General features: G+C 46.1%; 1 pseudogene; it reads right to left on the reverse strand.

Annotated features, from left to right (window-relative positions):
* Positions 1 to 3,280: 3,280 nt before the first annotated feature.
* Positions 3,281 to 4,524, reverse strand: LOC112872078 (pre-B-cell leukemia transcription factor 2 pseudogene; annotated as a pseudogene).
* Between the last annotated feature and the right edge of the window lie 14,842 nt (positions 4,525 to 19,366).

Raw genomic sequence — 19,366 nt, forward strand, 5'->3', positions numbered from 1 at the left:
TGTTACAGTTAGTAACCCTTTATATAAAACTTTTCCTACTCAGATTCCTTTGTGATTTTCTTTTTTAATTTTTTTTCTTTCTTTTTTAATTTTTTTTTAATGTTCATTTTTGAGAGAGAGAGAGAGAGAGACAAGAGTGTGAGCAGGGGAGGAGCACAGAGAGAGAGGGAGACACAGAATCCGAATCAGGCTCCAGGCTCAGAGCTGTCAGCATAGAGCCCAACTCAGGACCCAAACTCACGAACCACGAGATCATGACCTGAGCTGAAGTCAGACGCCCAACCGACTGAGCCACCCAGGTGTCCCCCTTTGTGGTTTCTTTCTTCTAAGTGGATCCTGACTAATGCAATGTAATATCAAATCTCTGCCATGCTCTTTATTTTTAATTTTTAATTTAATTTTTATTGTTTTTAGTATTATGTTCCCTTGTTATGAGTTTCATTTTCAGGGACTTCTTTGCATACTTCCAGTATTTGTCATTTTCTCTTGAACTCCTTTATGTGTGCTTTTCTTTTTTGATTTAAAAAATTCCTACTTTTCACATTTTATGTCTCATGAGGCATCATCTGATTTGCTCTTGTATTTCTTCTAATTTAGACTTCATATCTGAAATTATTGTTTCTTTTATTTCTAAATCTATCCTAAGTGCTGTGCTCTCACTTCTGAGTTTTTCTAACTCTGACTTTTGTAATGTTTTTTTTCTTGACTTGGAATATTTGGTATAGTTTCACTTACTAGTCTGTATGGATGTTCTGCTTATCTTTTTTTTCATACAGATACTTTGGGTGGGACTTTTACATTGATACTTTGTGTTCCTCTTTTTTGTTTTTTTTTTTTAATGTGAGATTAGTTCTCTGAACTTTTGGAATGAAGTGGTTTGAGGAAGAGTTCCTAACTTCTGTCATTTTAGTATACAGTGTTTTTTAAAAAGAATTATTAGAACTAGTAAATTCAACAAGGTTGCAGGATACAAGATTAATATAAAAAATCAGTTGAATTTCTATATACTTATAATGCATAATCTAAAAATGAAATTAAGAAAACAATTTCAGGGGCACCTGGGTGGTTCAGTTGGTTAAGCCTCCGACTTCAGCTCAGGTCATGATCTCACAGTTTGTGAGTCTGAGCCCCATGTCAGGCTCTGTGCTGACAACTCAGAGCCTGGAACTTGCTTCAGATTCTGTGTCTCCCTTTCTCTTTTCCCCTCACCTGCTCACACTCTGTCTCTATCTCTCTCAAAAATAAACAAACATTAAAAAAAATTTTTCATTTGCAGTAACACCAAAAGGAATGAAATGAATAACTTTGACAATGGAAGTGTAAAACTTACAGTCTTAAAACCGCAAAATGTTAAATTTAAAAATCCCAAATAAATGGAAAGACATCCTGTTTATGAATCAGAAGGCTTAATATTATTAAACTGGTCATACTCCCCAAATTGATCTATAGACTCAATGTGATCTCTGTCAGAATTCCAGCTGGCTTCTTTGCAGAAATTGACAAACTGATCCTAAAATTCGTAGGGAACTCAAGAGGCCAAGAACACTAAAAATATCTTGAAAAAGAAGAAATTTGGAGGACTTTATAATTTCAGAATTTACTAAAAAAGAAAGAAAAAAACGTGATTAAGACAATGTGGTAGTGGCACAAAGATAGACACATTGATCAATGGAATAGATTTCAGAGTCCAGGAATAAACCTCACATTTGTAGTCAAACTGATTTTTTTTTTTTTTTTTATTATTTAAAAAAAAATTTTTTTTTTCAACGTTTATTTATTTTTGGGACAGAGAGAGACAGAGCATGAACGGGGGAGGGGCAGAGAGAGAGGGAGACACAGAATTGGAAACAGGCTCCAGGCTCTGAGCCATCAGCCCAGAGCCCGACGCGGGGCTCGAACTCACGGACCGCGAGATCGTGACCTGGCTGAAGTCGGACGCGTAACCGACTGCGCCACCCAGGCGCCCCAAACTGATTTTTAACAAGGGTGCCAAGACAATCCATGGGGGAAAGAATAGTGTGGCGCTGTGTGTGTGTGTGTGTGTGTGTGTGTGTGTGTTCGTGTTCGTTGGTTTGTTTTGAAGATCTTAATTGGCTTTATTAAGTGATTCATGAATCAGGCAGCATCCCGTCTAGCAAGTAGAGGGGTTCTCCCAGAATAGGGTTTTTAACAAATGGCACTGGGACAACTGGATATCCACCTGCAAAAAAATTGAAGTTGTGGATGTGTCTCACACTAGATAGATTAGCCCCATATGAATCTTAGACCTAAATATAAGGGCTAAAACCATAAAATTCTTAGAAGAAAATAAGGATAAATCTTGTCACCTCGGATGTGGTAATGGCATCTTAGATATGATACCAAAAGCGTAAGAAACTAAGACAAAAAACAGGTAAATTGGACTTCATCAAAATTGAATGTTTTGCGCTAAAGACACCAACAAGAAAGTTAAAAGACAGCCTACTGAATGGGAGAAATTATACATCTGATAAGGAACTGATAATCTAGATTGCGTACAGAACTTATAACTGAATAACAAAAAGGCAAATAACTTAATTGTGGTATAACACGAAAGATATTTGGTCCTTGTTTTTAGTTCCTGGCACAGAGCTCCTAAAACCCTTGGGATTTCCTGAGTGATAAGTGTGACAGGAGCCTCTTTTGTTCTCATGGGGTGACTCTTCATCCACCTCTAGGTATCTTTTTTTTCCCCTAGTCCACTGAGCGATTCTGTTGGTTTAAGATGAGCTGCATATGAGGTAATAAAGCCATCTGGAGGGGTACGGGGTGGGGAGACACAGGGTTTGTGGCCCATGTCCTCTGTCCAGAAGGTGTGTCTGCAGTTTTGGCATCTCTGGTCAGGCAGGGCTGGCTTCTCCACAGATCCCAGAGCAGATAGGCAGATAAGGTTGGGGAGGGAGAGTGGGGGGGGGGAGAGAGAGAGAGGGAGAGAGAAATGGAATATGGTTTGGGGTTGGGGGACAGGAAGAAGGGAAAGGGATCTGAACAATGGGATTCTGGGTATTTGTGAGAGAAAGAGAAAAAGACTTGAAAAAAGGAGACAACAGACCCCACTCTCCCCTTAGGGGAGCCCATTCTCCCTGCCACGTAGTCAGCACAGCACCCCCAGCACTGAGAGAGTCTGATTGGGGAACGGATGACCCCATTCTCCCTTCTCTGTCTTGTGCTTCTCCTGTGTCTGGGGTTTGTCCTCTGGATGCCTGTGTCCTCTTCAAAAGTCGTTTTGTGAGCCCCCACCCCTGTGGCCCTGAGGGCAAGATCAGTTGGAGGTGTCAGAGTGAATGCTCCCCGGCCCCTCTGTTGGGGACACCACTGAGGATGGGCTTACAGCCTCCTGCCGGCCACCGTTTGCCCTTACTTGCTGAGGGCTGTACATCTGGCCTCCCCCAAGGTCATCCCTGTAGCCCCCTGACCCCACTGAGTGCCGGAGTGATTCCACTGGGAAGCAGAGTAGAAATCTCCGTTGAGCCCAGGCATCCCCGGAAAACATGTCTCTGGATCTTGAGAGATTGAAAGAGCCACCAGAGCCTGCAGAGGAGGGGGGTATCTGGGAGCTGGTGTGGCTGTGGACCCCCTGGGTGACTGATGTGGGGGTCTTGACAGCATAGGTGTTGGCCTTCTCTTGGAACTTTCCAGTATTTTTCTCATACCCAATCCGTTTGCTGCCAAACCAGTTGGAGACCCGAGACACCTCCACACTTCTTGGCAAGCTCCTCCTCAGCCTCGTCACTAGGCTCTGGGTTACTCAGATGCCAGTAGAAATACTCACTGAGACCTCGGTAGCCTGTGTGCTCAAGTTGCAGCCTTTTCTTCTGCCATCCATCCAAGAAGTGGGAACGCGGGGCCATGACAGCCTCACGGGTGCTCTGCCTGAGTTGCATCTGGATGGCGTGGAACTTTCCATGGATGACACGTGCTCCATCTCCTTGGGTGCCACAGGCCGAGTGCGGCTCTGTTCCCTCAGCAGGTTCGTGACGTGGTTGTGAACTCGATTCATGCCCGCCGCTCACGTTTCTCCAGCTCCCAATGGCAGACGTGGCAGATCTGAGCAGGTTTGCTGCCATAGCCCAAGTGTTGGATGGAGTTATAGGGGGACACTGCTGCTGCTGAGTCCCCTCTTAGGCCCAGCCACACCCATGCCAGAAGCATGTTGTCTGGGCGCATCCACTGTGGGCCCACCGGCTCCTCTGGGAGCTTCGAATGCCGAGGCTGGTTTTCTCCTTGGTTCCACACAGGACACTAAAGAGCAGGCTTCATGTGGTGGCAGGTGAGGGCGTGTTTCTTGGCCTGGGCCTCGTCCAGGCTCTGGTCGGTTATGGTCATTATCTGCTGCAGAAAGTCCCTGATGTCTTGCTTCCCTCGACCTCCCGGGACCCCCTCCCTCCCCGCACCAGGGTCTCTGCCACTAGGAGGCTCATCAGGGTCCCCAGGCTCCCCACCCACCAATCTCAGGCGCCCCCAGCCCCCACCTGGAGGGGGAGGCCCCAGCAGCTGCTCTTCCATAGTTGTGGGGGGGGCCCTGAGGCCTCCTCCCTGCTCCTCCCCTCCCCCTGCCTGATTACTGCCCCCCCAAACTCGGTGGGCTCGCTGCTCCCTCTGCCCCAACCCTCTCCCATCTCTCCCCTCCTGGCTCTCCCGGAGGCTCACCCCAGCCCTGAAGGGAGACCTGGGTACCGGCTGGGCTCCCCACAGGAGACCCTGGCCCCTGGTGGCAGCAGAGAAAATGGAGTCATAGAAAGGAGGCCCAAAGGGGGGTGTATGTGAGAGAGGGAGGAGGGAGAAGGGGGGAAGCAAGGGAGGAAACTGGAAGAGGGGCCCACCTCTTGGTATCTTCAGGACAGGGACTGGTTCCCAGAAAGTCCAAGCCTTGTTTAGAAGCTTGGAACTTTCAACCCTACCCCCCAACCTCGAGGGAGGGGAGAGGGGCTAGAGATTGTGATAATCACCAATGGCACCGTCATGCCTACATAATGAAACCTCCACGAGAACCCCTAAATGACAGGGTTTGGAGAGCTTCTGAGTAGGCCAACGCATCCATATGTCAGGAGGGTGGCACAGCCCAACTCCATGAGGACCGAGGCGTCTATGCTCAGGACTCATTGGAGTTTTTCTGACCTTTATGAGTTGTCCTAGCAAATTATTGAACCTGGGGTGGGTGGGAACCCCTGACTTTTAGCCAAGTTGGACAGACGTGTAGGTAACCTGGGGACCTAATACTTGCAGGTGGCTTCTGAAGCGGAGGCACTCTTGTGGGACTGAGCTCTTAAACCTGTGGAGTCTGGTGCTAACTCCAGGCAGTGTTAGAATAGGATTAATTGTTGGACACCCAGTTGGCGCTGGAGAGTTGAAGAAGTGAAGTTGGGAAAGATACCATGTATCTGGTGTCAGGAGGGGGGAAAATAGCCTCTCACCAATTAAAAAATGGGCAAAGGATCCAAATAGATATTTTTCAAAGAGATATACAAAGGCCAATACACGTGAAAAGATGCTCGACATCGTTTACCAGGGAAATGCACATCAAAACCACAGTGAGATACCACTCCACACCCACTAAAATTGTTATAATCAAAAAGACCGAAAAAACAGCGTTGGTAAGAATGTGGAGAATTGGAGCCCTCGTACATTGCTAGTAGTAATGTAAAATGGTGCAGCCACTTTGGAAAATGGTCTGGTCGTTCCTCAAGAAGTTCAACACAGAGTTACCATTTGACCCAGCAATTTCACTCCTAGGTATATACCGAGAGAATGGGAATCATGTCCACACAGAAGCCTAACACAAATATGAGCCATTCTTTCTGTGGGGGAGGGTGGTGGTCAGACATAGGTCAGGTGGAGTCCTAACTGGGTATTCTTACAAGCCTCTTTTTGATCACTCTTGGAGGGCAATCTTTTCTCCCCTTCTTGCACATTTTTGGAGAGTTGGAAGAAGCCTTATTGTAAGCCCCAAGGAGTACCATCAAACATGAATCTATAATTAATCTACCTCTACAGCAGGGCCTCTGGGTATGGGGCCTGCAGAGTGACTATGATCCTATGAAATCAATAAGTATGGCTACAGGCATGTGCACTTCTCACTGGTCAAGCATCCCAAAGAGACAGGAGGGTGGTGATCAGTCATTCTCTGCCCTGAAGAATGAGTCCATGGCCTCCACATTGCAAAGTAAGTTTTTTAGCAAGTGCTCTAACGCAGGAATGGCAGATCATAGGTGGCTGTCCGACCGTTTGGGCTTTCCTCTACGAGGGAGCTGGGAGAGGATTAAGTTCCGTGCATGAGATACTTATTCAGAAACATTAGTCAGTCCTGACATTCCATGACCTCATAAAAATGCTAACACTCTTTTTCTCATCCATATATAACCTTTGGAAAAATTAACCCGGCCTCAGCCATAATTTATATGGGCAAATAATACTCCACTTATACTTCAACATTCTCATCGAGAAACTTCCTTATCTTTGTCACTGAATGACACTCTAAAGTTTATCTGCCACTGAAGGTTTCTTTTTATGGCTCTTAGAAGATGCATGGCCCTCCAACACGAACAGAAGAGTCAGAGCGCTACACAACAAAACAGCCAATTTCACCAAGAGTATGCTTGCTCCCTTTGCAGCCTGATGCTCAGTAAATATTTTTGGAAATGCGTCTTCCTCAGTGGGAAATGCCTAAAGTCACGTCTGGGAGTTAACAACTGGGACCACTTTCAAAGCTCAGGGATTGTAAGGCCTGGTAGTGGCCACTGCCCTGTCCCTACCTGCCTCCCACCCCTGCCATTTATGCCCAACTCTCCCAGCCCAGACCTTCTCCTCCCCAGGAGGAGACCTGGTGGGAGTTGTGTCTCTTTAGTTTTCCAGATGTGCTTCAGAATCATTTGGGCACTTTTCCTAAAAATTTCCATTGATATTTTGATTGACATTATACAGTCAACTTGAAAAGATTCAAATCATTACAACATTGAGTTTTAGATGAACATGGCATGCATTTTTACTTTCTTGTTTTGTAACTCTCCGTTTTTATATAGTTTCTGCACATTTATTGTTAAACTAATTTTAGGGTATATTATTACAGTTGCTATAGTGTATGTACTTTTACTGTTCCCCCACCCTTTTGCCTTCTGATTATTAGTATAGAGGAAAGGAATTGATTGGTGAAGTATTTGGTATCCATTCACTTTAAGTAAACTATTATTAGTCCTAAGAATTTTTCATCTGGTAATTTTAGGAATAAAATCACATTATCAACAAATGATCATTCTATCTCCTGCCTTTCCCTTCCTCTAGCTGAACCTCTTTTTTCAGCTGTTTCTTATTGTGTTCAGCAGAGCAGATCCTTTCTTAAATAAACCTTTCGTTAGGGAAGACATTTAGGACTCTACAGAATATTTAAAGAACAAAACCATGGAAGTGACATATCTCAATTTCTGGGATGCTGCCAATGCAGTACTTAGAGGAGATTTATTGCTCCCAGGGCTTATATTATGGAGAGAAAAAAAGAGAAACAATAAATCAAGTCCATACCTGATGAACTTTGTTCCCTTTAAGTTACAAACCAAGAGAAAGGAGAAAAAGGAAGTAATAAATTTAAACAAAATGGAGGAAGAAGAGAGAGAATTGATAAACTTAATCAATAGCACGTGGAAGGAAATGACCCTTCTGCAGAGTGGGGCAAAGTGGGACAGGATGGAGGAAGGGGCCTGGCTTCTCCAGGCAGTCCGCTCTTCCTTCCCATCAGATGCCTGGGGGCAAGTGGGCTTGGGGAAGGGGGTTCAGTTAGCCCTGTGGCCACCCACTGGCCGTGGATCCTGACGGGAGTTCTCGCCCTAATCAGTATCAGAAGTACTTGGGGTGGAATAGAGAATGCTCAAAATCAGGAAAGCGCCCAGCAGATCCTGCAGCCAGGGAGAGGGAGGCACACAACTTGAGGCAAGTGCACCCTATCGTGGGCCTTACACCCCTTCTTCATAAATCCGTGTGGTCCTACACTGCTTAAGGGTCCTCCTTTTCCTCTGTCTTATCTTGTTTTTAATTTTAAGAAGAAATTGAATTTCATCTTGAGTGAAAAAAGGACAAGTTCTTGGTTTTGCCTGCCCTCAGGACAGAGCATTTGGGGATCGGATACCACCGGCTGGGTGAAGTCACCCCAGTCACAGGTGACAAATGCGGGCACAGAGCGGGGAGACTGGCTATGCTGGGCTCACAAGTTCTTTTCGGGCTGGTTCTTTAGAGGATTTAATACTATGGTTATTTGAAGGGAAAGTTCCTTTATAGACAGTCTTAAAAAAATTAATAAGCCATTAGCCAAATTCTAAGAAGGAGCGAATGCAAATTAATATACTCTGGAAAAAAGCATGAACTAATATAAAACATGTTTTACAAGCAAAATGAGGGGATCAGATTCTCAGCAGTCTGCTTGGATGTTTTTGTAACAAAATAGAAATTAATATCTTCCCAGGGGCTCATCATCTATTCCCTTCAACTCAATGTAATAAGCAGCAATTTTTTTTTTTTAATAGAGAAGAAAAAGCTCCCAGCTGCTTTTTTGAACAAGCCGAAACAGAAGGACATCTTAGAGTCGATCTGGATCTGTTGAGAGTCACTGGGTGGCCCCTTTGTTTTGCAATGGAAGGAGAGTGGGCTCTCATTTTCCAGGTGGGGGTCAGTGAAGAACAGGCTTAGCAGGTGCTGGCCTCCCTGGCGTGCAGAGTTCTGGCACACGCAAACCAAGAGCCTCCGGGGAGGAAAGAACTGAGACCCGAGCCCCTTCTCCCTGAGATTCGAAGCTAGGCAGGCCCGTGGGGTCATCTAGCGGACTCTGGCCAAGGTTGCTATGCTGACAGGGCCGTGCTGCTCCGTGCACAGTGTGGGCTGAGGCTGGCAGTCCCCCACTCAGCCACCCTGCTGGCATGGCGGTTTGGGCAGAGTCCCAAGCTCATGAAGATGACCCAAACAAACTGAGGCCTTGGAGCTCAGACGAGGGTCAGGATAAGCAGGGGCATCACTGCAGCGGTCCATAGCATCCTGCAGATTTGGGGACCCTTTGTTAGCAGTGACCGTGGGTGGTAGCATCAGAGGCAAAGACGGCAGTGATTCTCTGCCTGGTGTCAGATATGGGTTGGGGAGGCCTCAAGATGGACATACTGAACTTCCTGCTGATAAAAGCTGTAGACGTGTAACTAGAAATTCAGTAGAGACGTGACTCCCTTTTTATCCTAAGCTGTTGAAGCAGGTCTTGCTGTTCCTCTCCATGCATTTAGCACCGTATATTGATTTTTAGTATTTGACAAAATCAAGTTCGTTTGTGCAGCTTTAAGAAAGGAAGCAGATACCACAAACACATCTAAGTTTCCAAGTTTCAGAACAGGACAACATTTTCCCTAATGGTCACATAGATCTTCCAGTTGGCTTTACTTAAGGGAATGCTAGCTGCTGTAACAAAGAAACATGATATATGGGGCTCAAACATGATGGAAAGTCCAAAGTGGGTGTTGTGCTTGGCAGGCTGGCTCTCCTCTAGGCACTGATTCTTGGGCCCAGGACCCTGCCGTCTTATGGCCTTGCTGTCTTCAACATGTCACTTCCAGGGTCGCCATGCTTGTCCTCATGAAGCTGACTGGAGGGGCTGAAGAGCACAGAGGATCACACGTGGGAGATTTCCATGGGCCAGCCTGGAAGTGGCACATGTCACTTCTGCCCACATTCCTTTGATCTGAACTGTCACATGGCCACACTTAACTGCAAAGGAGGCTGGGAAGTGAAGTCCAGATGAGGTGGAAATCATCTAGTGAACAGATAACAGTTTGTGTCCCAGACAGGACACAGATTATTACAAGAGACCCAGAGTGCCCCTCACAAAAGTTAGATTGGAGATGCCAAGTTCAATGTGAAAATGTCCAAGTCCTTGGAACACGTGGGGGTTTGTTTGCTTTTGTTTTTGTTTTCGATGACCGAATACGTGAACAGTACGTTTCTCTTGTAGGGAAATGAGTTTATGTTGTGATCCTTGGACCAAACTCACTAGCAGTATGAAAGCTTGCTCCCTTATGCCCTGCCTTGACAGCCTTTCATCTTAGTTGTCCTGAGAGCTGAGGTCAAAGAGCATGAGCTTCAACACTCAGCTCTGAACAGTGGCTCAGAGCTTTGGGCCCTCGAGATGTACCGGGCATCGACGGCCATGCTGAGAGATGCCGGTGGTAGGCACAAGTGGGGAGGCCGTCACACACCCTGCAGGAACTGAATGGGGTTGTCCAGGAGCTCATGTGTGACTACCCTTGTGGCCTCCCAGAAAACGGCCGAAGGGAACTGTGCAAAGGGAGAGGGTCCTTGGGAGTAAATGGAGTAAATGGGGGTTGTCCCCATGGTAGCACAGGTTCCTTCCATGCCTGTGATGAGAGCTGGTGGGACTGGGAAGCTTGGGCCACACAAAACCCAGAGCTCATTTGTCTTTCAGGTGATACTGTGGTCCCTTCAAGGCATTTATCACCTGATGAAGCTGCCTCCGGGCCATTTCATTTTCTCCTGACAGCCCTCAGCCCTTGGATCAACAAGGCTGTGGCTGTCAGACCAACAGGATGTCCTGTCTCTGTTTCCATCTTTGCTGCGTGTTCCACCCAGTGGGCACTTGGGGGTGGGTGCCGATTAGCTTCTGTGTGATGCTATGGGCTGCACCCCTCCCCGCGCCAGGCACCATGCTGGGCACTCCGTGCACCCCACACCCCAGTCCTTGTGACCTGCTGCAGGAAATGTTCTGTAGCAGACTCTTCTGGTTCTAGAAACAAGAGGCTCACCCCAGCTCCTCAAGCAGTGGGTGTTCATTGAGGGATCCAGAAACCCCCAGGCACTCTGTCTTCTGGGGTATTTTCTTAATGGATATTTTGTGCTATTTTACTGAATGTGCTGGATGGTAAAAGGTGTTTACCTCACAGGAATGCAAACTGTTTGACTCAATATTTTTATTGTCTTAAAAATCTTCTAGGTGTCCATCATCAGGAACTTCCCCTGTATACCTCTCTTGACAGCCTGCAGCCTCCTGGACATTTGGGGAGGCGCTCCCAACACGCCCTGATTCCATTTTGGGGGTCTTTTCTGTGCCTCCTCCAAACTCCTCCTCCACATCGTGCCGAGAAGTTTAATTTCCTCTCTCACTGGGGTCCGGGCCTCCCCAGGCAGCCCCTACCCCAATAATACTCTGCTAAACAGAGTATCTGCTGAGCACACACGTTGAAAGGGGACTGAAGAACTACCAGAGGCGTCTCTTTCTTCCCTGATTTTCTTTATCCCTTCCCCACGAGCCCCCACGAGGGGAGGAGAGCTGTGTAAAGGTTTCTTTCCCCACCGACATGAGTGGGCTGCCTCCTCCATCCCCTCCCCTCCCGGGCAAACATGGCTGCAGCCTTCTGTTTTCATTTATAATCAGATGGAGAGGTGCCCCCCAACATTCTAACACAGAGACCGTTGTGTCCCCGCACCCTGGAGATGAGCTGTGGATTTAAGGTAGCTCTAGGACCAGGTATTCTGTCATCTGATAAAAAGATGGTCTAAGGGGCACCCGGGTGGCTCAGTCGGTTAAGCGTCCAACTTAAGCTCAGGTCATGATCTCCTGGTTGGTGAGTTCAAGCCCCGTGTGAGGCTCTATGCTGACAGCTCAGAGCCTGGAACCTGCTCTGGATTCTGTGTCTCCCTCTCTCTCTCTACCCCTCCCCTGCTTGAGCTCTGTTGCTCCCTCCCCAAAATAAATTAAACATTAAAAAAAAAAAAAGATCTAAGGGGCACCTGGGTGGCTCAGTTAGTTAAGCATCCAACTTCAGCTCAGCTCATGGTCTCACGGTCTGTGAGTACGAGCCCCGCATCAGGCTCTGTGCTGACAGCTTAGAGCCTGGAGCCTGCTTCCGATTCTGTGTCTCCCTCTCTCTCTGCCCTTCCCCCACTCACGCTCTGTCTCTCTCCCTCTCTCAAAAATGGAAATTAAAAGATGATCTGGGGCTTCCCTGCCAGGTTTCACCACTGCCCACTGAGACCCAGCTGCTGTGATTAAAGCTGCTTCTTTATCCCAGTTTAGGTTTCTTTTTTTTTCCTTTTTATTTTTATTTTAATGTTCATTCATTTTTGAGAGACAGAGTATGAGCAGGGAAGGCAGAGAGAGGGAGATACAGAATCCAAAACGGGCTCCAGGCCCTGAGCTGTCAGCACAGAGCCCCCACATGGGCTTGAACTCACCAACCTAGAGATCATGACTTGAGCCCAAGTTGGACGCTCAACCTACTGAGTCACCCAGGTGCCTCTCCCAATTTAGGTTTCTGAAAGGGAATCTGATTGGCCTAATTCGTTTCCACTCGCCTTTCATGCCAGACATTCATAGGTCAGATGCCTACCCTGGCCCATCAGCTGTGGTCAGGGTAGTACAGAGTACCACTGCCTTAGGAGGGACAGAAGGGACCGAGGGAGCGGGTATTTCCTGCTGCTGCTGGGATAGACCATGTGGTATAGTCCCCTGTTTTGCCCAGAGTCATGCAGCTAAATGTCAGAGGCAAGGTACAGAGCTGTTCATGCCAAAGCCACTTAACCATCACCCCTTTGTTCTACATTCACCTGTCAAAGGTAGAGGTGGGAGACACAGGATGATGGGAGGGAGTTCCTTGGCCAGGACTAAAATATAGCGAGTATGGTGGAAATAAAGTGATCACTCCTGTAGTAGATACATTTCCAATCCTCCTATCAAGAACAGTTATCAAGCCCTTACACACACAAAAAACCTCACACTGCAGGATAATGCAAGAAAAGAAGCCAATAAATCATTACCCCAATTTTTGAAAAATGGCGTGAATTGCATATTAAAAAGTCAAGGGAATGGAGTGAGGTCATCTTCAAATGGCAGAAGGCCCCTCAAATTAGAGCCAGCTGTGCTCAGGCTCCACACCTGGCTGCACACACGGGCCAGTCCGCGTGACAGACGAGTTCGGAATGGAATAGAAACCATCCCGGGAACCCGCAGGAAATGCAAATCCCTCGCCAGGTAGGAGCAGAAGTAGGAACGCGAGGACATTAGCAGCCATTTCGACTCTCCACACAGTTCAACACTTCAGAGAAATCCTCCAGGGTTTTTAAAGCTTTGCATCCTTGTGTTTTATTTTATGAATTTTAAGAACTGCCTTCTCCCACCCAGTCTCTTTCTCCTCCTTGGGCCTCATGATTACTTCCTGTTGCAGGCACCTGCAAAATAGCCCCAATTTCCCCTGATTAAGACCTCTCTTTGTCCTAAGTCCCTCTGGCAAGCTTGTACCCAGGGCATCCTCTTTGAAGGATTGTTCATGGAAGGATTAAATGATTCCAACCAAGACTACCCGGGTTTAGATCCTGATTCTAATTTTTGCCAGCCTAATGAGCTAGCATCTATGCCTTGGTTTTCTCGTCTATAAAATGGGATAAGTATAGTAATCACCTAATAAGGATTGTTGTGGGGATTATATGAGATGATTTATGTTAATTATTGGAAGAGTGCCCAGCACATAGTAACTGCCCTGTAAATATTAGCTATTTTTACTATAAAGTAGAAGATAGGAGAGGAGTTAAATGACATTTTTTGGGATAACAAACCTTAGCAATTTTGGCCATTCCAGAGAAAGTCACAGAAAGGAATGCCATGGGATTGCCTGGTCTGGGGCTTAGAATATCCACACTGGCATCCCCTTGTGGGTCTTAGTCCCTCCAAACATCATGGCTGAGAGCAATTCTATGAATTGTTGTCTTTTCTACCACTGCAATGATACATTTTTCAGTGCTTTTCCATACATTTGTCATGGGCACTTGTTTATGGTCATCCAATATCCATTTCCCTTGATCTCTTTGGGGGAGAACACCCCTGTCCCACTGGGTGCAGTCTTTGGGAAGCAGTAAATCAGAAAGTTCTCAACCTGATTGCTGGGGAAACCAAAGAGGTCTTCATATCCCATCACAGAACTCAGACTGCCCATGACTCCTTGGGTCATAGGACCTATGCTCCATCCATGAGACTCTCTTGGGACTCTGAGATACGAGGACAAGTAGAGGGACACAGGACAGAAAAGAAAAGAATCAATGTTGGCTCATTGCAGGTGCAGTGCCACCCTGTCCCCTGCTGTTTTCGAGCTTGTTTCTTTTGCTTTTCCATCAGCCTTCTGAGTTATCTGATAGCCTTCCTACATACTTCCTTCTGTCCAGACTCACAGACTCCCTTGTTTGCAACCAGAGACCTCCAACATTCATTTGCTGAATTTCACCCACTGAGAGCTGTTCAGTTTCACAACTCTGACAAGATTAAAGGTATGAAGGCCACTGTTGGTTTCAAAATAGCTCCTGACCTATGAATTGAAATCTAGATGGAAGGTTGGTGGAATGATGAAAAGGTCACAGAACTTATGTTTGTATTCTGATTCTTCTTCATCTCAGAATGCATAGAAGTGATCTCTCGGGCCTGCTTTCTCTCTACAAACCTTCCACATATCACATAATCCTGGTTAGGAATCATTGGACCTGTTAGGCAGAGTGTGGAAAACTGGGCCATGGAACAGGAATCAAATGTGTAACCTTGCTTACCAACACCAGAATCTCCTTAACACCCAGCTTTCTTCTTCTTTGCTGACACTTTGCAAACTCACTCCCCTCTTTCCACTCCAGGCCTGCGCTCTTACATGCTCATCTCATGGTCTCCAGCCTCTGGTCTCCACCCCTAGCAAATCCATCATGCTTATGGCAGTTGGAACCATCTGAGCATCGAAGACTCATGATGGCTGGAGCTGGAGGAGATCTTGAAAAGCAGGCAGAAAAAACTATTTTATGTGGAAGAGGGGGACATTGAGGGTCTTTAATACTAAATGCTTTGCAGAGTTGGGGTTAGAGCCCAGGACCCCAGACCTATTCAGCACTCCTGTTATGCCACGTGGACACTCATGAACCAGGAGCTAAAGTTGTTGAAGAAGTTAGTTGGTGTTGGTGGTAATCAAATCATTGTTTCCAATCTTACATCCATGCTCTTGCTTTGAGATGCTGAGTTGCTTTCCACTGGAGTAAGCAAAGTGAATTTCTCTGCTCTGTGAATGTTAGGCTGGGCAAAGGGACCTGCTCAGATAATTCAATTGGAATCTGAGCAGAAATGACAGACATTCCAGTTCCAAAGAGCATGTGTGATGCTACCCACCTCTCTTGCACTTCCTGCTGTTCACCATGGGAAGAACATACTTCAGGTGGCCATAGGCCCCAGAATGAGAAACACAGAGGGACACTAAATGGAACCCAGAGCCTGAAGTAGAGCTGTTCCAGCCAACCTGCAGATCTATGAATGTGAAATAGTTGATTGCTGCTCTAAGCCACTTGGGTTTCTGAGTTCATTTGTTACCCAGCACAACTCATCAGGAACCTGCCTGATACATTGTTCTCAAGCTCAAGGATAAGCAGAGTGTGAAGAGCAGAGTTCATGGCTCCAGACATCCTGCAAGCTGTTGCCCAAATAGACTTCTTAAGTTACTCCTGTTCCCCAGTGCCTGATAATTAAGTCCATTCGCCTTGGCTCAGCATTGAAGGTTCTTCCCACCTGAACTGCAACCAGTACTTCAACCCCATCTTCCTCTTCTTCCCTCTACTAACCTTCCATTCCACATGCACCCCATGTACATTCGTATGCCTAACTCCTCTGTTCCACCTAATTAAGTCCTAAACTTCATGAGGACAGCCAACCCAGGACCATTGATCCCTCCTCTCTCCCAACACAGATCATTAGAGACAGAGCTCAGCGATGCTCCCCCACTCTCCCTGACTCTCCCTCACCCTGGTGCCCCACCCTGGTACCCTATCCTGTGTCTTCCCTCCCTCTGTGTTAGAAGTAGTGTCGGCACAGCCCTACCTGCTCCTAACCTAGACTCTTTGACATGCAGTCCTGACAACCCTGTGTCACCCCAAGCCACCTCTGGGCACTTTCCATGGTCCATCCTCATGCTAACAGGACCCAGGTGCCTCCTGATACAGAGAAGAGGATGTTGGAAGCCAAGGGAAAAAGACCTCACAGGGTGACTGAGACAAAGAGAAGAGACCAGGCAGCCTTGGGGCTTTGGCAAGACTGACTTGGATGCCAGGCTGAGTCTGTTAACAACCTGAGAACCTGCTGAAGAAGGCCTGGTAAAGCCCTGGTAAACTTGATACCTGGGATGGCTTGAAGCTCAGGAAGGCCCTTCCGTCCCTGGAAGGTGGACCTCAAGAAGTCAGTCCTTTGAACACAAAGGATGGGGGAGACAGAACCTGCCAGATCACAGCAAAAGAAAGCCGCCACCTGTTTTTTTGTTTTGTTTTTTGTTTTTTTGCCCAATGGTTCACTGAACATATTTTACCAAATGACATTTTTCCTAACTGGCAAGAGTGGTCTACAAGTGGATCACTGAAATCATGGAGGGAGTCCTTTGGAGGCCAGTGCGGTTCCTGCTGCCCTGACTCAGAACATCAAATACACCACCGGAAAACCTGAACACGCAAGACCACAGTCTCCAGTTTAGTTGAGAGAACCTGCAGCCCGTGGGGCCCAAAGCCAGAGAATGTGCCGGAGGGGAGTTTTATTGCAGGGGCCTGAATTTAACCAGCTGGAGCTCTTTTTAAACAATCATCCTATTCATATATTTAAAATAAATTGTGCATCTTTTAGCAAGCAGTCAGCGTTTCATTATGAAGATGGAAGAAGGAACAGAGTGTTCTTGGCTGGGTTGGTCCCAGAGTCCCAGGCTCCTTTTCAGGACTTCTCAGCATGTGGTAAAGACATTTATTAAGGTGAATGTGTTTCGGGCCTGACAGATTGGAGGCCCACATACCTACACGACAAGCATCTGCCAGCCAACAGAGTGGTACACAGTGAACCCTTTCCGAAGTGATGTCACATCTCCTGACGTTCTACCAGACTCCTGGAGGAAGTGACCAAGTTAGAGACAAAAGGGAGGTTTTAGAATGCTCAATGGATTTACCAAAATCTCTTGGTAAGAGATACAAAAATACTGCCCAGAGCTACAACAATTAAAATAGTGTGAAATGAGGGCACCTGGGTGGCTCCGTTGGTTAAGTGGCCGACTCTTGACCTTGGCTCAGGTCGTGGTCTCGTGGTTTGTGAGATTGAGTGCCGAGTGGGGCTCTGTGCTGACAGCACGGAGCCTGTTTGGGATTCTCTCTCTCTCTCCTCCTCTCTGAGTCCCTCCTCCACTCTCATGCGCTGCACACACACTCTCCCTCTCAAAATAAATACACTTTAAAAAATAAATTAAGGGGCGCCTGGGTGGCGCAGTCGGTTAAGCGTCCGACTTCAGCCAGGTCACGATCTCGCGGTCCGTGAGTTTGAGCCCCGCGTCAGGCTCTGGGCTGATGGCTCGGAGCCTGGAGCCTGTTTCCGATTCTGTGTCTCCCTCTCTCTCTGCCCCTCCCCGGTTCATGCTCTGTCTCTCTCTGTCCCAAAAATAAATAAAAACGTTGAAAAAAAAAATTAAAAAAAAATAATAAATAAATTAAAAAAAAATAAAATAGTGTCAAAGGGTTAAAAAAGAATTTCTCAAAAATAGACTTTGGAATATATGGGAAGTCAACATATATTAAAGGGGGGAAAAAGAAGCTCATTCCTTGAAAAGATCAACAAATGATGAAACCTTCTGGCAAGTTTTACAAAGAAAAAGTACATATAATGAGGCATGAATATGGAAGAATAACCCTTGAGGCAGCCCCTGATACCCAAACCTGACAAATCAGCACAAAAAGATAATATGGATCAATCTCTCTTTTGAATATTGATATAAAATATTAAATAAAATATTAGAAAATCTGATTCATCAGCATATCAAGCCAGTTTTATTACAGGAGTGCAATAGTAGTTAAAATTTTGGGAAATTTGGTCTTGTAGTTTATTACATTAATAGGATAAAAGTAAAAAAAAAAAACTTATACATAATTATCTTCAGTGCCTCTCAAACTTTAATACATGCAAGTATTACCTGAAGCTCCATTAAAGATGCAGGTTCTGATCCAGTATGTCTGGGATGGGCTGAGTGTGTGCATTTCTAGAAAGCTCCTGGATGATGCCCATGCTGGTGGTTTAAGGATGCCACTTTTAGTACAAGAAACGCAAAATCTCAAGTTCCAGACCTCCTGAATCTCAATCTGCATTTTATCAAGATTATCTGGCGATTTTTATGCACATTAAAGTATGAGAAGCAGGGGTCCCTGGGTGGCTCAGTCAGTTAAATGTCTGTTCATTTTGTTTCAGGTCATGATCTCACGCTCTTGAGATCAAGCCCCATGTCATGTTCCATCCTGATGCTTGAAGCCTGCTTGAGATTCTTTCTCTCTCTCTCTCTCTCTCTCTCTCTCTCTCTCTCCACCCCTCCCCTGCTCACAAGCATATGCTGTCTCTCTCAAAATAAATAAATATTAGGAAAAAGAATTGGGGGCGCCTGGGTGGCTTAGTCGGTTGGGCGGCCGACTTTGGCCCAGGTCATGATCTCATGGTTCGTGGATTTGAACCCCACATCGGGCTCTGTGCTGACAGCTCAGAGCCTGGAGCCTGCTTCAGATTCTGTGTCTCTCTCTCTCTCTGCCCCTCCCCTGATCTCTCTCTCAAAAATAAATAAACATTAAAAAAAAAAATAAAGATTGAGAAGCAAAGCTCTAGATCGATCGTTCTCACCTGTGGGTAGATGGAATAATTGCGAGAAGAGCTAAAAATGCTGATCCCTAGGCTCCACTCTGAACCAATTAAATCAGAATCTAGGCAAGAGGGCACACAGACAACAGTATTTTTAAAGATGCCAGGTGATTCTAATGTGAAGCCAATATTGAGCCACTGACTTAAGTAAATGCTGAAAAGACACTGGATATAATTCAACATCCATTTCTGACCAAAATGCTGGGAACTCTAAAAACAGGAGTGTGAGTCCTTAGTTAGCATGGTTGAAAGTATTTATCAGAAACCAACAGCAAACACTACTCCAAGGAAAAACAGAAGCAACTTTCATTACATCAAGAATAAACAGAAATGCCCATTAACATAGCAACTATTCAAAAGCTCTAGATGTTTCAGATGATTAAATTTGGTTAAAAAAGAAAAGTTGAGGATAAATTGGAAAATAAAAGACAAACCATCATATGTCCAGATGATATGATTATCCACCTAAAAAATAAAATCAACTTAACAGAATATGAAAACAATAAGAAACTGGGGCACCTGGGTCGCTCGGTTGAGCGTCTGACTTTTTTTTTTTTTAACGTTTATTTATTTTTGGGGGGGGCGGGGAGAGGGGCACAGAGTGTGAGCAGGGGAGAGACAGAGAGGGAGACACAGAATCCGAAGAAGCTCCAGGAT

Source organism: Puma concolor, chromosome C1, assembly GCF_028749965.1.
Source record: "Puma concolor isolate L17-30 chromosome C1, mPumCon1.1.hap2, whole genome shotgun sequence".
Taxonomy (NCBI): Eukaryota; Metazoa; Chordata; class Mammalia; order Carnivora; family Felidae; genus Puma; species Puma concolor.